Source organism: Vidua chalybeata, chromosome 12 (genome assembly GCF_026979565.1).
Source record: "Vidua chalybeata isolate OUT-0048 chromosome 12, bVidCha1 merged haplotype, whole genome shotgun sequence".
Classification (NCBI taxonomy): domain Eukaryota; kingdom Metazoa; phylum Chordata; class Aves; order Passeriformes; family Viduidae; genus Vidua; species Vidua chalybeata.
Genome location: NC_071541.1, coordinates 16,414,369 through 16,432,303, shown reverse-complemented (window position 1 = coordinate 16,432,303; position 17,935 = coordinate 16,414,369). Strand labels below are relative to the sequence as shown.

The window sequence follows — 17,935 nt, the reverse complement described above, 5'->3', positions numbered from 1 at the left end:
CTTACACAGCAAGACAGTGGTGATAAAACAGGTTTAAATACAGATTATTATTAAACCTTTCTTCCTTTTCAAAGCTTCCATGCTAAATTCTTGGATTTTGTTGACAACATGCTCAAAGTGGTCTCGTTCTGCTTCTTTGTGAAGGACCTGAGTGTAGCTGCAATGTTTATTTCTCACCACTTTTCACCAGGCTGGGAGCTCAGCATGAAAAATTAAAAAGCATAGGATCTGGGGTGTGGCTCAGAAGGGGAGTTCTGTGTTTTCAAGTCCAGTCTGTGCTACTGCTGGCACTCATGCCCTGTGATACATCAGCAATGTCCTAGACAATTTGGTTTTTCTCTTCCCTGCTCCTATGGGAAAGATGCTTCACAACCTCACTCTGATGATTGGAAGCATTTTTGTTCTTTGCAGTCTCCATTTGTTGAGGACTAGATTGTACATTCTTATGCTCACATTTCCTTTCAGCTTAAATGAGGCAGCCCTTCCCCAGCCTTCTCCTAGGATGCATTAGTAGACAGCTTTCACAGACCTATCAGACTTTTTTTATTGCTAGCTACATTGAGTCAAATTTTTAGCAATCTCTTACCAGACTGGGTCTCTCTTAGCCAGTCATCTCAGCTGTCCTCATTTCCCAAGCCAAATTCAGAGCATGAGATGGGGTAGTGAAACAGGGCTCAAACATGAACCTTAATCCTGTTGGATCTACCCTCTAGTTCCTCATTCCCATCTCTGTGCAGAAATTCAGAACCACCTGAGGTTCAAGACAAAACCCCTTTTCCCCAGGTGTTACAGATACCAGCAAGAACAATTCTTCTTTTTCCCCATAGAAGAAAAAGTTTGCTTTAAGCTATACCATACTGGTGTTCCAGTTACTGTGTGGTGACAAATAGCCAAGAAGGCAGGAACAGCCAAGCTGGCTTCACTGCAAACAGTGGGGTGGGTCTCATTAAGACAAACTCTTGAGCAGCCACCTCAGGACAGCATTGGTCTGCCTGAACAGGCAGCACCACAGAGTCTGTTGTCAGGATATCCTCATTAAACCCCTTATCACTTCACCAGACTGAGGTGATGTGAGCTCCCTGTCCTTCACACATGCTTGCTTCACCTCTTCTTTCACCCACACATTCATTAGGCCACAGAGTGGAGAAGCTGTTTCTTGTAGGATTCAGCACATACACATCACCTTCCTGTTGCAGATTTTTTCACCTTATGTCACATCACTGAGAAAATTTGGCAATGAAATTGTTAAATGCATCATGCCAAACACTGTCAACCTGTAAAACCCCACTGGGCAGCTGCTGTACACACTTATCTCTATGCAGCCAGGCTCTGCCATCTTGCTGGCTTAAAAGAAATGTTAATTTTCCCATGTAGAATATAGAGCTGGATTCAATTTCTATTCCTGATCCTTTCTTCTCACTCATTCTATCACTACTTCTCTCCCCCCTTTCCTTTGTAGCCACATGCCTACAGCAAGAGCAGCATCCTGGCAGACCCCTGAGGCCAACCAGTCCAAAGCTTTCCTGAAGCCACAAAAAGTTTCACCAGCTTACACTGGAGTAGGGCATGGAGTCAGGACTCTTGCTGCTGGTTGTGGTACCTCCCTTTACTTTAAAACAAGCTGCCTCAGTGCTAAAACCTGACTCATGTGGAGCTGACCCAGCCTCACTGCTGCACTCCAGCTTAGAAACAGAGAGGGATCCTGAGCAGCCAGCAGGGACAGACACGAGTGGGCATCTCACTCTGGCAGCCCTGTGCTTCAGGACACCTTGTTGGCAGTAATACCAAGGAGTCAGTGCTCCATTTCCTGCCTACAAGCAAAGCTGGTACCAGACAGCAACAGAGCAATGCTTGTATCATCTTGCTGTAGCAAAACATCCTGGCAATTCAGAATGCTACACCAAACAGCAAAGACATTTTGCAATTAAGAGCTGGATGACAGGAAGCAGAAAGTTCGCACCTGCCACTGAGCCTTTCAGGCCAAACTGAAATAACCCACTTGGATTTAATCTCTTCTTCCTAAAGACAAAGCCACAACTCATATGTTTCCATTCTGTTGATGACAGGCAGATGATCTTGTCAGAAAGCCAAAGTCTTAAGTACTAAATTCCTGATTCCTGTTCCTAATTCTGTCACACATTGTCTTAGTCAAGTCATCCCATTGCCGTTGCTCAGCTTTCCCCCCAAGAAGAAGGGGAGGGTTTTACTTCACTGGGCTCTACTGAGCCGCAGTCCTGCACTCTGGAATCCATCACTCCTATCACAGAGTAACTTGTTTTTGTTTCTTAACACCGGAAGGAGGGTATTGTTATTTACACACATGCACACAGAGTAACCCCATCTGAGTAGCTGATCATACTGAAGGAGGCAGAGAAGAGCACAGGTACCATGAAAAGAAAACAGCAATGTTCTGGATGTCTTAATCCAGATCAGAAATACAGCATCACCTCTCCCAGGCTTCAACTCCCTTCTCTTTCCCTGTCTGAACTGGAGTCTACACCCAAAATTGTGCTGGTCTACATTAGGGTCTTTAATTTTCACCCCAATATTTTCCTCCTCTCCTGGATGTCCCTGCAGAGCTGTTCCAAGCACATGCACTACACATTTTTTGCCTTTATTCAGGCTATAATGAACATAAATATCAAGCTGGTCAGGACAGAAAACCAACAATGTGTCCAGGTCTTCTAAATGCAGCCTAAAAGCACAGTCTTAGCAAGGCCTGTGCTGCTAAACAGAGACTTGAGTTTTCATGTTAACTAGGGATGTATGGGTGCACCAATTAACAACCACTTAGAGATAAAGGAGGAAAGCAAGTGATGATAATAAGTCATCAGATGGAATAAACTGCCTTTCACTGAGCATCACCACCTCTTCAGGGAAGTCAGGCTAAAATTTTGAATCTCAATTTAGTAAGGTGAAAGAGATTGTGCAGGTTGCAAAAAGAATTGTATGTATGTATTCTACAAGAAATAAAGGGACGCTCTTTCTGCAAGGAGTGGGAAGAGGAGGGAAGTGGTATTTTTAAAATCCTTAATGCATAGAAAAGCAGAATGGATAATGGTGAGTTCCTTGTGTCTCAAAGCCCTAAGAGTACCCATGTTCTTGTTCATCTCAGGCACTATAAAATACTCATATGCAGGGGAGTAATTTTGTCCCTACTTTTATTATTTTTTTAATTGCACCAATACCATCTCCTGCCCACCTGCAAACAGCTCCCTCCCCTCGGCAGGGAATAGAGGAGACTGTCCCCTGCCACACTCTGCTACCAATGAAACCAAAGAGCTTTCAGTGCTGAGAATTTCAGCAACATTCTGCATGGCCTAAGAAACAGAAACCTTGTGCAAGCCCAGGGTTTCTGGGCTACAGCAGTGTTTTTTGACAGATGTACATGGAATAGCTTACTGCCTGGGTTGGAGAAGGGATCTTGTTTATTTTATTTTCCTGCAAGCAAAACTGAGAGCTGCTAAACAAGCAAAAATAAGAACCACTTCTCTTACAGACAGTGCTGGTATCCAGGAACAATACAGTAGCAATCATCTGTGTCCAGTGTTTCCTGATGAGTTCTTACCTGATCCAGTAGGACAAAGTCTTCATTTTCCTATGTCAAACATATTTTTTAAAGCACAGTTTTGCGCTTCTGCCAGCTCAAATCTGTGTTTCTATCAATGTTGGCAGCAGTGCCAATTGCTCAGTATCACTGCTCTTGAGGGCTTTTTAGATCCTGACTGCTTTCAAATTACACTAGATATAAAATAATGCCCACCTGCACACTAAACATTTATTGCCAAAACTGTACCTCTCACTGAACAGGGCTCTAACAGGCAGTGACCAGCAAGGCTGGTCTCCTCTTAGCTCTGTCACTGTCCCTGTGCCATCCTTCCCCCTCCTAGCTTCACCCAACACATCTATTTGAAGAGAGCTTGCATTTTGGTTGGACACACTCAATGCTTCCACACTGTAAGGACAAATGGTTTTACTTCTGTCAACTGCTCTACAATGACTTGTTGCCACGCTACAGAAATTCCAACAATCCTGAAGTCATTTTACTGCCTCTCACAGACTTCAGTTCATTGCCTTAATGGGAAGGCAACACTGTTTGGGGTATCCACAACAGCAAATGATAGTGGGATGCATCTGAGTTCTGTAACATGATTGTTAGACCTTGTTTTCTCTTTCCAGGAGCAGGACAATCTAATGAGTTGTATTTCTATTCCAGATTTGGAGTCTAGCTACATTTTGCAGAAAAAAGCTACACCATGAGACCTGGGACTTCCACCACCAGCTGACCCTTTGTCCACCAGGGAACACTTGCAGGACAGTCTCAGGAGAGTTTACTGTCGCCATTTCTGATGTAAAAGCAAACACCCAGCAAGGACTTACTTCTGGTAGCTCCACCCAAATACAGGTGGAACTTTAGACCTTTCATTGCAGGCTATAAGACTGCCTCAGCTCTCCACAAGCTTTAGGATAGTGAAAACAAGGATGTCTATGCCAGTTGTGAAGGGAGACATAGAACAAAGGGCAAGTTAAATCACAGTTGTAACACAGAAAACCCTGCAGAAGTGTAATTCTACATGGTGGTCTCTGGATTTTGAGTGGTCTCTACACTTGACCCAGAAGACACTGGATGAAACAGGCAGATACATAACATTTCTTACAGGGAAAAAGATGCCCATTGTCACCACCATAACACTTTACCCATCAGCAATATCAGACAGAAATGAATGCCAGGAATTCCTGGCTGACATTCCTAATCTTGCTGCAGAAATCCACTGGTAGGGAACACAAACCCAAGGCACCTTCCTGGTACAGAGATGGCACTTGAATGGGCACAGGTTGTTTTGTGGACGGGAAGCCAACATGTCTGTATATCTACTTCCTGCACTTGAATGCAGAGGTCTGATAGGTGCAGACAAATACCTGCACATGCATTTTCAAAGTCTTTTTAAAACCCAAGTGTTTGTGCAGCTGTGATCAAGTCACTTTAATTCAACCAGAGGAGAAGCATGGTATGGCCATGTGATTGCAAACTGAAGTTTCCTTGGCTTGGCAAATTACTGTGTCCACTGGGTTGTGGCAGCATGCCCTTTTAATTCAAATCCAATGCAGAACAAGGCATTTTGGTTTAAATCACTGGGAAGGCAGTAGGTTTTCATTTCAGTGGTTTAAACAAAGGCACTACTCTGCTCAGTGAGGATAACAGTGCCCATGCCAGAGCTGAGCTCTGGTATCTTAACCACATACAATTATACAGCCTTGGAGTGTAAAATAATCTGTCTAGACTATAGAAAAGTACTACCTACATAGGAAGCTTTTTTTTTTTCCCTCAGTGCAGCACAGTTGCAAACACCTAAAGTCCTGAATTTGTTTCAAACCATTAAACTGCCAGGGTTTATCTGAATGTTACCACAATCCCTCCTTGTCTAAAACCTGGGTGCAAAGAAGGGGCCTGTAACCCACTCAGTAGCAGAAAATGCTTCAGACAACCCAGCTGATCCTGTTGGATGTCCAAGTGTCAGCATCAGAGCAAGCCATGGAGCTCTACAGGACATTGGGACTTTGGCTTGCTTTAGGCTGTTGCAAAAGCCACCAACTGGAACAGTTTTACCCACTTGAAAGCAAGAAAATCCTACATTTATCTCAGTGGTCAATGCAAGTGCTTGGGAGCACTGCCAAATAATATTTATCAGCCCAGCTGAAGGTTTTATAACTCAGCTGTGTAAGTTCACAGAGAACACCCCGATACAGCAAGCAGCCAGTCTGGGAGTACTCAACTTGCTCTTACACTATTTCATTTTTATTAGTTATTAGACACAAGTAAGAGTTTTGAAATGAGCTGACTTGTGAACTGCACATATCTGCTCATGTGTACAACCCAGCAAGGAGAGGATCAGTCAATGTTACTGAAACCAAACTGGGGTAGCTTGCCAGTGCCTGCGTATCCAGCACCAGGAGGTTTTGTTGGCAAAAAGGGGAGAGTATCAACACACTTAGAGGTCTGAAGAGGAGAAACTAAAAAGTGAGGAGTTAAGTGTCTGCATCGCCTTCCCCTGTAAGTAGAGCCACACACAAATTGCCAGCCTAGCTGTGCTAGTTTTCAAAACGTCATTGCAGATGAAAGAGGAGTGGGATGGCTCTGTACGTCATCAAAGCAGCAGCTGACCAGGAGAGCTGAGGGGCAGGATGGCTGGGGAGCCTCTATTTTGCCCTCTACAACACAAGTGGCTGCTGCCAAAGCAGGGACAGGATATATAGGCCAGTGACTTCTGCTGGGAATAAGCATGTAGAGGGAAGGCCTTTCAGAGCAGCTCTTATAATTATTATCTCACCTTTTTATTTTTGTACTTCTTGCAGCTGATCTCTGTCACTTGGCTGAGTTTCATCAGCTGCCTCACTCCCCTTAGAGTTTTTCTTACACCACCCATTGCAGGAATTACTCTGCACCACTCTTCTTGGGACTGCAAAATGCAGTTTTATCTGCACTGCCAACTAATCTTGAACCAAACTGTCAAAAAAGCTGTGTGTGCTGCCCGGACTCCTCAATTCCAGGGAAGAAAGATAATTTAACTCTGTTCTCTCTCACCTCAAACTAGTGCCCAATGAGAGTAACAGAACTCTAATTATACATGATGGCTGAGCAAGTTAAATAATACCAGCATGGTGGTAGCTGTGGCAGTCCCTGCTTCCTCATCTTGCTTATTAAAGGTGCTAACATGACTGCAGCCTCTCCAGTGGCTCCAGAGAGCTGAATCACTGCAGTTAGGACATGACTGAGCCAGAAGGGATGGGGTAGGAATGCCTTTATTCCCACATCCTACTAGTGTTATGTAGCTGGGAGTGAGCTACCTACACCCAGCTGTGTAGATATGGATCTACAGCCTCTTCAGCACTCTGGTAAACTCATTGAAAAGTTACAGAAAAATTACAATTACAGTTCAAATTAGCAGTAATATACCAAGCACAGCAGTTGGCAGTTTTTTCTTTTACTACAACTGTTTCCAGAGCAGGCTGAAATGAAGAACACACATGTAGGTCAGTGCTTGCCTAACAAGGCCAAGATCTCACCTGCAAAATTCAAAAGCTAAAGCAAAACCACCAACCCATTACCTTGGCCCTAGCCTATGTTATTGACCCTGCACCTTCCCTGACATCACTTCACAACTTAAAAAAAGTAATAAGGGGATTAAAAATATATCTCTGAACCTCTAAATCCCACAGGCCCAGTCCTTCCTTCTAGTCCTCCCAGAAATCCAAGCCACTTGCTTGGGAACGTATCACCAACAATGGCCACAGTGAGAAAGCAAAAGGCCCTGACCACGATATCAGCCTCACTTTATAACCCAGCGCTGTCCCCGCAGGAACCGATTGCTGCAGCAGGGAGGCTGGAGGCAGCAGATAAGCCTTAGCTGGGTGATAGGGATCAGCTGCCCAGTTATCAAGGGAGTACAAAAATCAAATAGATTTTGATTTAGTAGTTTTTCATATATTTTCATATATTCTGGGAAAAGAAAAGAGAAGGACCAGGGAGGGGGAAGGGGAGTTAGAAGTCTTTTTCCAGGGTGTTATGATGTCAGATCTTTTTAGCAACGAATTTCTAGGTTAAGCAGTTACTGAGACATGTGGCTGCAGAGAACTGCAGTCAGCGCAGGCGTTTGTAGGAGGAAACTGAAAGCAGTGGAAGAAAGGATTGCACATCTGAGGGCTGCAAACCCTGCCTGAAAGAAGCAAGACAGTATAGCAGAATCATTCCCAGCAGCACAGAAACAAAAGAACAGCAGCACTGCCCCCTCAGAGAGCCACTTCCCAGTGTTACAGTTCATCTGTCCGATCTAGGGTTGGAAGCTCACTTAGTCCTTCTCTCAGATTTGGGCTGCAATGCCAACTACAACATCCACTGCTCCACGCCACATCTCCAGCTCCACAACTCTGTGATGGGGGCAGATCATCACCAGTGGATTAGACCAACAAACATCAGCTGTGTTGCTGTTTTAAGTCCAAAGGAAAGCAGATGAAGGTATCACACTGGATTTGAGTGCCAGCAACAGAACAGGCAATGAGCCAGGCAGAGCTCAGTAGACAAAGTAGCAGAAGCAAAGATGAACCTTTGATTACATGAAATTTGACCCAGTAAAGCTTGGCATTCAGGTACAATTCTGCTGTCACAGACATGGCCATGACAAGGGCTCAATTTGTAAATCTCCATCTATTCACCAAATATTAGCACTTCTGGCATAAGCTTCTAGTCAGAAGTTTTGGAAGCCGCAGCCATTTCAGAGAAATCTTTCCCACAGCACATAAAAAGTATTAACACATAATGGCTTGCAATTAGGCTTACAACCAAAAACTACAAGAATTTAATTCAGAATTTTCCCTGACATCATAGGATCAAGTGCACAGAGAAAGCCAGACCTCTGGAAAGTGGCAGCAGGGCACCATAACTCAGCCCCCAGAGCCTGCTCAGCACCTGGGAACAGCATGCAGCCCCTCTGGGCAGTGCCAAGCACCAATGGCACAAGGACCTGACTAAACAAAGACAGGCCTAAACAGGGAGACAGTGTTTCCACCAAACTGCAAGTGAGACTCACAGAGGGAACTGAGCCACTCTTCATCCTCAGGGAGCTACACACTGCATTTGTGCTTCTGTAAGCTGCTTCCCAGCCCCATCTCCACCCCTGTTAATTACTGTCACAGCAGGAGAGTTTCTGGCATTTCAAAGAATTGTCCTTGTTATTAAGCAGGAAAACAGGCAGAAATAGCAGGCAGCACTATACACATGTGGAAACTATAAGAGATGCTCTCTTCTTCCTGCATGGCACAGTTCATTTGTTTCCCTTGGTTAAAGCAGAAGGAAGGGTGGAAAAGCTGCTCTAACTGGTAGGGAGCTCCCAGCTTCCAGGCCTCCAACCAATCTGCTGGGAGAGGCTGATGAGGCTGGGATGTACTGGCAGTAGTAAATCCCAGCCCCACAGTGTCAAGCATCTGACATTCCTGGCAGGAAACTGTGTAGGACCACCGACTGCAAGAAGTTTGGACTGAGCCTTGCCCACCTTCTTTGAAGAGGGCCTGCCACAGGGCAGAAGGGCTGGGTCTGGCAAGAGCTCCACATTATTGTAGTAATTCTGCACCTAGCTGATTCTGTGGGCACTTCTAGATCAATTTCAGATATATCTGCTATGGAAACAAACCTTAACTCTGGTGTTGGCTGGGATCTTACATAAATTTGGCTTTTGAAATAATTGGTCCTCCCTCAATCAACTGAATGAGACCATCACACCCTTCTGCAGATAAATCTACTCTTTTCAGTTAGGACCTGCTTCCTGGCAACCTTGCTGGACTCAGATTTTAAGCACTTCTTATTGAACAAAACGGGTTATTTAAATGGGGGAAAAAGATGTAAAAAGCACAGCTCGCTCTTTCCAGCTGATTGTCTTTGGAAACAGGAGTAGAGGCTGCTGTCCCAGAAGACTGAGCTGCCCTTATCTCAGGCACTCTGTTAAAAGACTTGGAATCACTTATTAATTTAGTGAAAGCCCCTTAATTTTGATCTTTTGTCTGCATTAATTGATTTGCTATCAATAACCTGCATTGATTAGACCTACAGACCTGGCAGCCGCTGAAGATGAAGAGACAGACTTTCTTTCAGAGCAGGAGTTCAAAGCCTGAAATGATTAAAAAAGACAGCACCAAAACGGCTGATAACAAAAAGGTGTCATTCTTTTTCCATTCAAGTATGAAACTCTGTGCAGTTAACCCTTCTGTACCTAAAAACACTCTCAGGTCTAAGGTATTTGTATAACCTAGAGCTAGCTATTAGATTTACTCCATTTTGCCATTTTAATTAAACTATTATGGATGCTCTTAAACACCTGACAGAATGAGAACCAAGGGAAAATTTTATCTGCTTCAGCCACAAAGAGAGCTCAGGGAAGGCAACCTGACCCAGAGATTGGCTCAGGTGGTGCTCTCAGATCCCTTCCAGCAGACAGCATTGTAAAGAGTGGTTCATGAAGTCAAATTTAATTTGCAGCAGTTCCAAATCAAATGCAACAGTGAAATTTAACAGTCATCAGTTAAAATTTTGACAATAAAGTTTTGAAAGCTGAGAACAGCTTGCTAGTCCAAGATGCCAGGAAACCATTAACAAACCAGCTCCCTGTCAGAGACTGTGCTGGAACACAGCCCTGGGTTGCTCCCAACTCAGTGTCCCCCCTGCATGAGCTACAGCAGGGGCAGGAGGTCTGAATGTTCACATACATTGTTCCTCCACCAAGAAAACCAAAGGTGCTGTCTAAGGAGAGCTCTCAGGCCACCTAAGAGAGGCTGGTTTGGGACAGACACTAGGCACACAGTGGGGACACCTGAGCTACCCCGTGTGCATCTAGGGGGGAAAAAAATTACAGCCAGTGTACATATCCAAGGATCCACTGTCTCAGGTGTCTTTGTCTGCTTAAGAGTCCAAATCTCCAAGTAATAGCTTGCTAAACAGTGCAAGACAGCTATTCACTCTAGCCCAGCATCTGAATAAATCCAGGTGGCCACTGTCCACCAAAGACACTTAACTGTTGTTTGAGACATCCAGCTACCTTAAGAGCAAGGCAGCATAGCAAGTTCTTTTTTCATCCAAGCTGTGTCAAGAGCTCTGGCCACGCCCCAGCTGTGACAGTACAAACCTTAACAGCACACCTTCCTACACCTGCAGATTTCCCTGTGAGCATGCATGCCACTAGAAAAAAATAATGTAATTCCTCTTACAGTTCGTTTGGTGGCAGCACAGAGCTTGGATCAGGTACAGCACAAAGTAAGTGACACTTTCTGCCCTGCAGAACGAGCTTATCAGCCGCTGGTCCTGATCAACCTGGTTGGACCATTCCCCCAGCATCCTACCCAAATGTAGCAGAATTCTAACTCATGGCTCAAACACACCCTGTGTGACAGCTTACAGAGCAGCACAACCAATTTGCATGGCGGCACTTCTGCACTGGGAAACTGACACAAACACAGACTGTACTGAGCTTCTGCATTTCTATTCTGACAACAGCACACAGCCACCAGGACTCTAAACCCCTTCCTGTGCATCTCTGCCAACCCTTCCTTATGTTTTTAATATCCCTCCTCTCTTCTTCTCCCTGCCCTCCCTGCATACATTACACGTGGGTGTTAAATACCCCTGCAGCTGCAGTCCTGCTCTCCTCAGGGGTCTCACATGTAAATGCGTATGGTCCTGCACATGTCCAGAAATCCCATAAAATTGGACCACACTCCTAAGTTCTAGCTATACAAAATTTCTGGGAGAACAAAGAATGTATTGGCACCCATGCTGCTCCACTATAAGGAGGGGTGAGTTCCTGAGCCCTCAGACTCACAAACAGCTCTGGATAAACCTAAGCACTGCCACACCTGTGTCTGCTGGGAAGGAACCATCTTACACATCACAGGAGAAACAGCCCACTGAAATTAAAGATCCTGTATTTTCTAAAAGTTCTTTCCTTTTGTATGGAAAGGCTATGTCAGCCTTTATCCTCCACAGATTAAATGTGAATAATGATTGGGACAGTTGAGCACTGGAATAGATTGCCTTGGGAAGTTATAGTCTCTCCATCATCTGAATTTTTCTGAACGGGCTAAACAGTCATCTGTCAAAAATGGTCTAAGTATTAAAAATCCTGCCTTGGGAAACCGAGGGAAAGGAAGAAATGGCCTCATAAGCTTTATTTTCTGTTTCTGTAATTTAAATAGAACTTCTGGGGACTACAGAAATTCCACTTGCCCCCTCAGCAAGGGGGGCACAGCACACCTTCTCCTAAGGCCTTGTGTTTCATGCTCATGTGTTACAAGATCTCTGTTCTGCAATAAGGGTGGTCTCCTGCTCCATGCAATGGTCCAAGTGGTCCCTCCACATTAGCTTCCTATATTGATAAAATGCAGAGGGATGAAAAGCACAATACTGCAAATATCTCAAAATCTCTGTATTTTAGAAAGGAACTTTTATTCCCACTTTTAACACATGACTAGTAGATCAAAGTAACTGAAGGCTTTATCTGGTATCTCCCAGATACTAACACCGGGTGTACATACATCACGCTGATGTGCACAGGATGAGAACCAAGGGAGTCAAGTTTTTTTCCCACCCACAAAGAACAAAAATAGGCTTTTATTCCGAATGACTTATTTTAAGCTAAAAACGAGAAAGAACAAAAGCAAAGGCTCCAGGAAGTGGAGTCTGCACCCGCATCTTATTTTAAGATGCAGCTTTGACTCTTTAGAAATTTAAAGCTGCATTGCACAGAAAGAAGAATCAGTTCAGTGGTGTTATATAGCTCACTATTTCCAAATATCAATCTAGGATCTCAGAAGCAATAAAGATTCAATAACACTCCACAGTCTCCAGCTCTGAAAATGCAAAGATAAAAACTGTAACAATTAAGGACAGATACAGATATGCAATATACATTGCACAGATGTTTTATTTCCCTGCAATTATATATATGTCCTCCAAAATAAAACCCAACCTTCATTAACTCCACATCACAGTGTTGTTGTATATTCCTCATGAAAAAGAAATCTGTAAAAATGAAAGTACTCATCAAGATAGCATCAGCATCCAGACTAATCACATACACATTCCACCAAATTAATTTCCGACATGTTCAGATGCTGGCCCTCCATGAGTAATTATTACACAAATATTTCCAATTTGCCTCTTCAGTCGCAGAAGATGTATCTAAAGTAAATATATTTGTGCAAAATTGGCAGCATAGTTTTACACACCTACTGAAAAACACCACACATACATCCTTTGGGGATACACACAGTCATTTATGGAGACTCCACACAACCACATGCAAACTTATTAGGAAACAGAACTTCAGCATCAGTTAATGAGAAAAATCCTTGCTGAGGGCAGAGGCTCTGATGCAGATTGTTAATTCTGACCTCAGCACCTCAGGATTGCTGGCTGATGCCCACAGGCAGAGCAGGGCCAGAACAGCTGTACACGAGCAGCATGCACGGAGCCACAGATACAGATATTCCCCTCTCAAAGACAGGAACACATCCAGCACTGCCAACTTGCTGGCAGACACCAGTGACTGTGTCCACAGCAGGCAAATGCAGCCATGCAACATTCTCATTTTCTGAGGTGCAAAAGCAAAAAGCATTCAATTTCATCTTCAATCAATTTACTTATTGATTGGTTCTCTCAACGGATATCGCAGAAATTCTCTCAGCTACGGAGGAAAAAAAATGCCAAATTGCCTTGTTCCTTGAAGTTTTTCCTAATCCAAGGGAGAAATTCAAGGGAAATAATTTTATTTGATAACAGCTGGTTCCCCTTTCCTGGTATCCCACCCATTGCTTGGAGAATTTCTCACTCCAGAAACAGCCTAACCCTTCACAGCATTCAGCTTTAATAGTGGTTTAGCTGCAGACTCACAGGCAGAGCAGTAACACACATTGCTTATTCTTCCTCTCCAGCGGTGTTTAAGACAGCCCACAAAGACATTTAGGTACCTCAGTTTCCCTTGAGCTCCATAAAGAAGGTAGTCAACTAAACACTGTACAGCTCTGAGCTTGCACTTAAAAAAACAGCTTTTCCCAATTTTGGCAAATGACTGGAAAACAAGTCTTCCAGTTCTGATGAATAATCTTCTTTGAGTTAAACCCACTGCTGAACTGCAGATTCCCTCTAGCTTTAATATGAAGGGATAGACCAGCAGAGACTACATTTCAGCACACAAATTAGGAGGGGCAAGCTGTAGGCAGGAGGTGATATATTGCTATTGCATCACCTTTTGTTTGATTAGTGATTAGGAAGTAATTGCCTCTCTGCCCAAGAGATGAAATCTGGCAGAGTCCTTCTGAAACAAACATGGCATTTATATATTCCTCTAAAAGCTGTAAAATACTTCAGTCTCCAAGCACTGTAGTCCTAATAATCTTTGAATATAGTTTGATACAATCCCTGTGTACAGCTCATTAGGCACTGAATTCTTTGAAATAAGAAACCCTTTCCCATCGTCCATACACAGATCTAACACAGATGCCCCCACTAAGCAGATGCAAAATGCCACTGCAGTTAAGAGGTGATAATAAAGGAATTTGATTGGGTTAATGGAGTCACATATGGTGATGGTGTGGTCCTTGAGAACGTTCCCCCTCAGCTTCAGCTTCCTCTCATATTAATCCTCTCCAGGGATTGAAGGAACAGAAGCATGGACAGGGAAGAAAATCAGATTTATTGGCAGAGCTGACATTTTTGGAGGAAAATACTATTAATCACAGTCACTGAGGCAAGATCAATAAAAAATTCATAAAGAACACATCTTGTAACGTGTACATATTCCAAGAAACACTGACAACCATACCAGCACCGTAATACTAAAATAAACCCAATGCTTTTCCTCCCTTGAGTTTTTACTTTTGTCTCTTGATCCTGTGTAGCAGAGCTCACAGTGAGGATGCTGCTGAGTGTGCCCTGTGACTGTGAGCACTGATGCCCTTCAGCAGCTCCAGAGGGTGCTGTGCTATACACACGGGGTTTGGGACATGCAGGTTTGACAGGATCAGCAAAGAGGGGAAAAAAAAAATGCAGTACTTTGCTGTGATCAGTGCTCAGACTTGAGGGAAGGGGGTGGATGAAGTGAGAAGACTACAGATTGTACAGTACTATACATTTCCATATTTGCTTCATTTCTTGACCGCTCTGCAATTAACTCATGTTCCTGAGAGCTGTAGGTCTTGCATGCAGAATGAAAAAAATTATCTTTTCACTTGCATGCTCATGCCTTTTCTTGCTGTAGGTCCTTTATATGTAGGCCCATCTGTAATGGGGCAAGAACAGTTTCCTTTGCTTGTCAAGAATGGCAGTGTTTCTTGCATAAAATCCCATCCCACTGGAGCATGAGAGAGGATATTGCTTATGACAGTGGCCTCCAGACCTGTAACTACAGAGCCTGAGCAAAAACCAACCCTATTAAAACACAGTTCATCTGCTGTCCCCAAAAGTCTGCTCTCTCTCCCAGATCAAACCCCCTGCTGGTCAGAATAATAAATTTCTGCACATGTTTATTTTTAGGGTACAGCTAAACACTGATACCAATCCTACAGAGCACCCACAGCACTAGCTCTTAATTACAATAAATTCACTGGGGAGGAAAGGAGCCTGAGAAAACAACCCAGGCAAATCCCTAAAATAGCTCTGTCAAATCTCACCTATTTTATATAGGATATAACCATACCTGACCCTTTCACTAAAGCTCCAGTGTCTGGATTACATAATTAAACAGTAATTTAATTTTAAATAAAATGGCTAGAATAACTACATTTAAAAGGAAACTATGAAAAAACCAGACAGTTGTACGTCACTTACATCCTTTGTAAGACACTAAAGAAACTGAATGATGTCTCTGAGTGTATATGTTAGTAAATATCACAGAATTTAAGTCACACCTTGATTTTAGGAGACCTGGCTTATAATGTTTTGACGCAAACACCTGCTCCAGATTAATATTGCTATGAAACGCTCAATAAATTGTCTTCTGTTCTCAGGGCTCATTGCTGCCTGAAGCACAGCTTAACCTCTCTTGAGAGAATAGCCCAAAGTGGAGGAAAGGAAACTTGTTTTCAGATAAATCAAATTTCCAGGGCACAGAAACACCCAACAGTTACCCCCAGAGAGTGAAGGTTCAAGATGGCACTGGAATGAATGGCTTTCCTGCGCCTCTGAAAAGCTAAAAATGGACATGCTTATTATTTACATCCAAACCAGCTGGCATGCCTAATATTTCAGGAAACAGATTTTGCAGCTGTAATACAACTTGAGGAACACCCTATATTTCACTGATATGAGGTACTGTAACAGCTGAGCAATATACCTTTTTCTGTACATCACACGCAAAGCAGGGAAATACTTTTTTGTTGTTGTTTGCTGCAAACATGCTTTTTCTTATCTATAAAAATAGACATAATAATGATGCTTTCTACAGCTCTGGAATCTCACAGCCCTTTCAGGGAGCTCAGCATCTGAGTCGTGGAGCTGAAACAGTACCAGCAGCTCCACAAATCAACCAGTGAGTAGAAGATAAAACACTTGTGGGGGAGCCAAGACTACAGCTTAAAGCTTTTTCCTGCTGGGGAGCCCAACACTGTGAAACACTTATTTTCTATAATTACAGAGGTGCTAGCTATCACAAGTTTAGAAGCTTGGTGATAAGAGGCAAATAGGATACTGTGGAGAACATTCTGAACTGATTAAGAACATTATAAATGTGGCAAGGACCGGGTTTTATGGATAGCTTTTTAACTTTAACCATGATATGGGACAGATATTTTGCCAGAACATCACTTTTAACATTAACTAGAACCCTCAGTTCCTGGGAGACAAATTAGTAAGCCATGCATCACCTCAAGAGGGGGAAGTACAGGCTGCAGGACCCGTAGAGCTTCCCTTCTACCTCCATTCTTTTGCTCTATATTACTTCTGATTCATGTCAAAACCACAAAAAAAACCCAGAAAACAAACCACCAACTCTTTCAGGGCAAGTAGAGGAAAGGCATTAGAACAGCTGCCGCTGCTTACCAGCACAGGAGAGGCACGGAGCGAGCAGGATGCGGCGGCAGGGCGGCAATTGACGCGTTTGAAGGCCCAGCACGGGGCAGATGGGCTGGGCTGGGCCGGGCCGGGCCGGCCGGGGGCAGGGAGGAGGCCGAGGGGAGGGAGGAAGGGAGCCTCTGTGCCCGGGCAATGGCTGCACTGCTGCGGCACACCCCAGGTCTTGGAGCTTGCCCTCGGCACAGGACCCTCCCTGGGTGTTGTTCAGCCATTCCAGTAATTCCCTGGATCCACGGTCACTCTGATGCATGGGCTGCAGCAGCAGGATGGCTCCATGATGAGATGGCTGCTTCTAAGAATTACATGACACTGAAAGAAGTACACTAGAGATGGATACTATTAATAGTTGAATCACATACACCTCCTTTAGATAGTAAACCAGAGTCCCAGACTGTCTGGGCCAGAAGGGAAATCACCTGTAGGCAGTATTAGCAGAAAGGCCCTGACAGATGGTGTCACAGCCTCTCCATGACACGTGGATTGCATTTCTGTGCAGCCATTGGATCTGTCTGAGTCTAAAGGCACCAAGTTTTCCAACCAGTTAGCACTGGAACCTGCCAGGAAGACAAAAGTGAAAAACTATTGCTTGCTCAGCAATTTGGCCCAGACTCAGCCAGCAGCTGGCAAGCCAGAAGTGTATCACTCATCCCATGAGAGTGTTCTGGTCTGTGGGTTATGCTGCCTTAACCGATACCGTATGCTCTCTAAAAGGCAAATCCCTACATCCAAGTCATTCTCATTTTGCTCATCTGCAGAGATTGGTGCTTGCAGTAACAACAGTGGGACGCTGAGTTTGTGTTCTAAGCTGTAAATAGAATACCTGGCTGCAGTAGTTCTTTATCCATTACAGAAAAATTGCTTCAGTGCATGAGGTGCTCTTGCTGTTTCACATTCCTAGGCAAGAAAACTGATGAGCAACTTGAAAGCAGATGGGTACCTGGAATAGTTAGAAGATAGAACAGCAGGTGAGAAAGCAAGCAAGCATGACAAATGTCTGTGCCTTTGGAGGGGACAGTCAAAAGGAAATCCTCCTGAGAACAGGAGCTTCTCCTGACATTACACAGGCAGCATCTCCCTGGCATGTTCCATAGCAAGCATGTGCAAACAGGGATTTTCTAGTTGGTGACAAGTTTTGTGTCATCTGTTGTCACCTGAGGATGTGGAGTTACCTTCACTAGGCATGGTAACCTTCTGCCACTGGCCTCCATTCCACCTCAGCAGTCTCAGGAGAGCTGGCACTAACACCAGAGCTGATGTGGGTCTTGGAGAATTTCACAAAGACCATATAGCACTCATACACTCCCTTTAGCTGGGGAGTGTTTCTGA

At 44.0% G+C, this 17,935-nt stretch overlaps 1 protein-coding gene across 2 annotated transcripts in view; it reads right to left on the bottom strand.

The window, feature by feature from the left end:
- The window catches only part of LOC128794391 (high mobility group protein HMGI-C-like), a 52,395-nt gene extending 35,483 nt beyond the window's left edge, over positions 1-16,912 (bottom strand). The window contains exon 1 of one of the 2 annotated variants that reach the window (XR_008433077.1): positions 16,577-16,912. The gene's annotated coding sequence lies outside the window, so the exon portion shown is untranslated. The remainder of the gene's footprint in view (positions 1-16,576) is intronic. The other variant, XM_053954193.1, reaches the window with a different exon arrangement.
- Between the last annotated feature and the right edge of the window lie 1,023 nt (positions 16,913-17,935).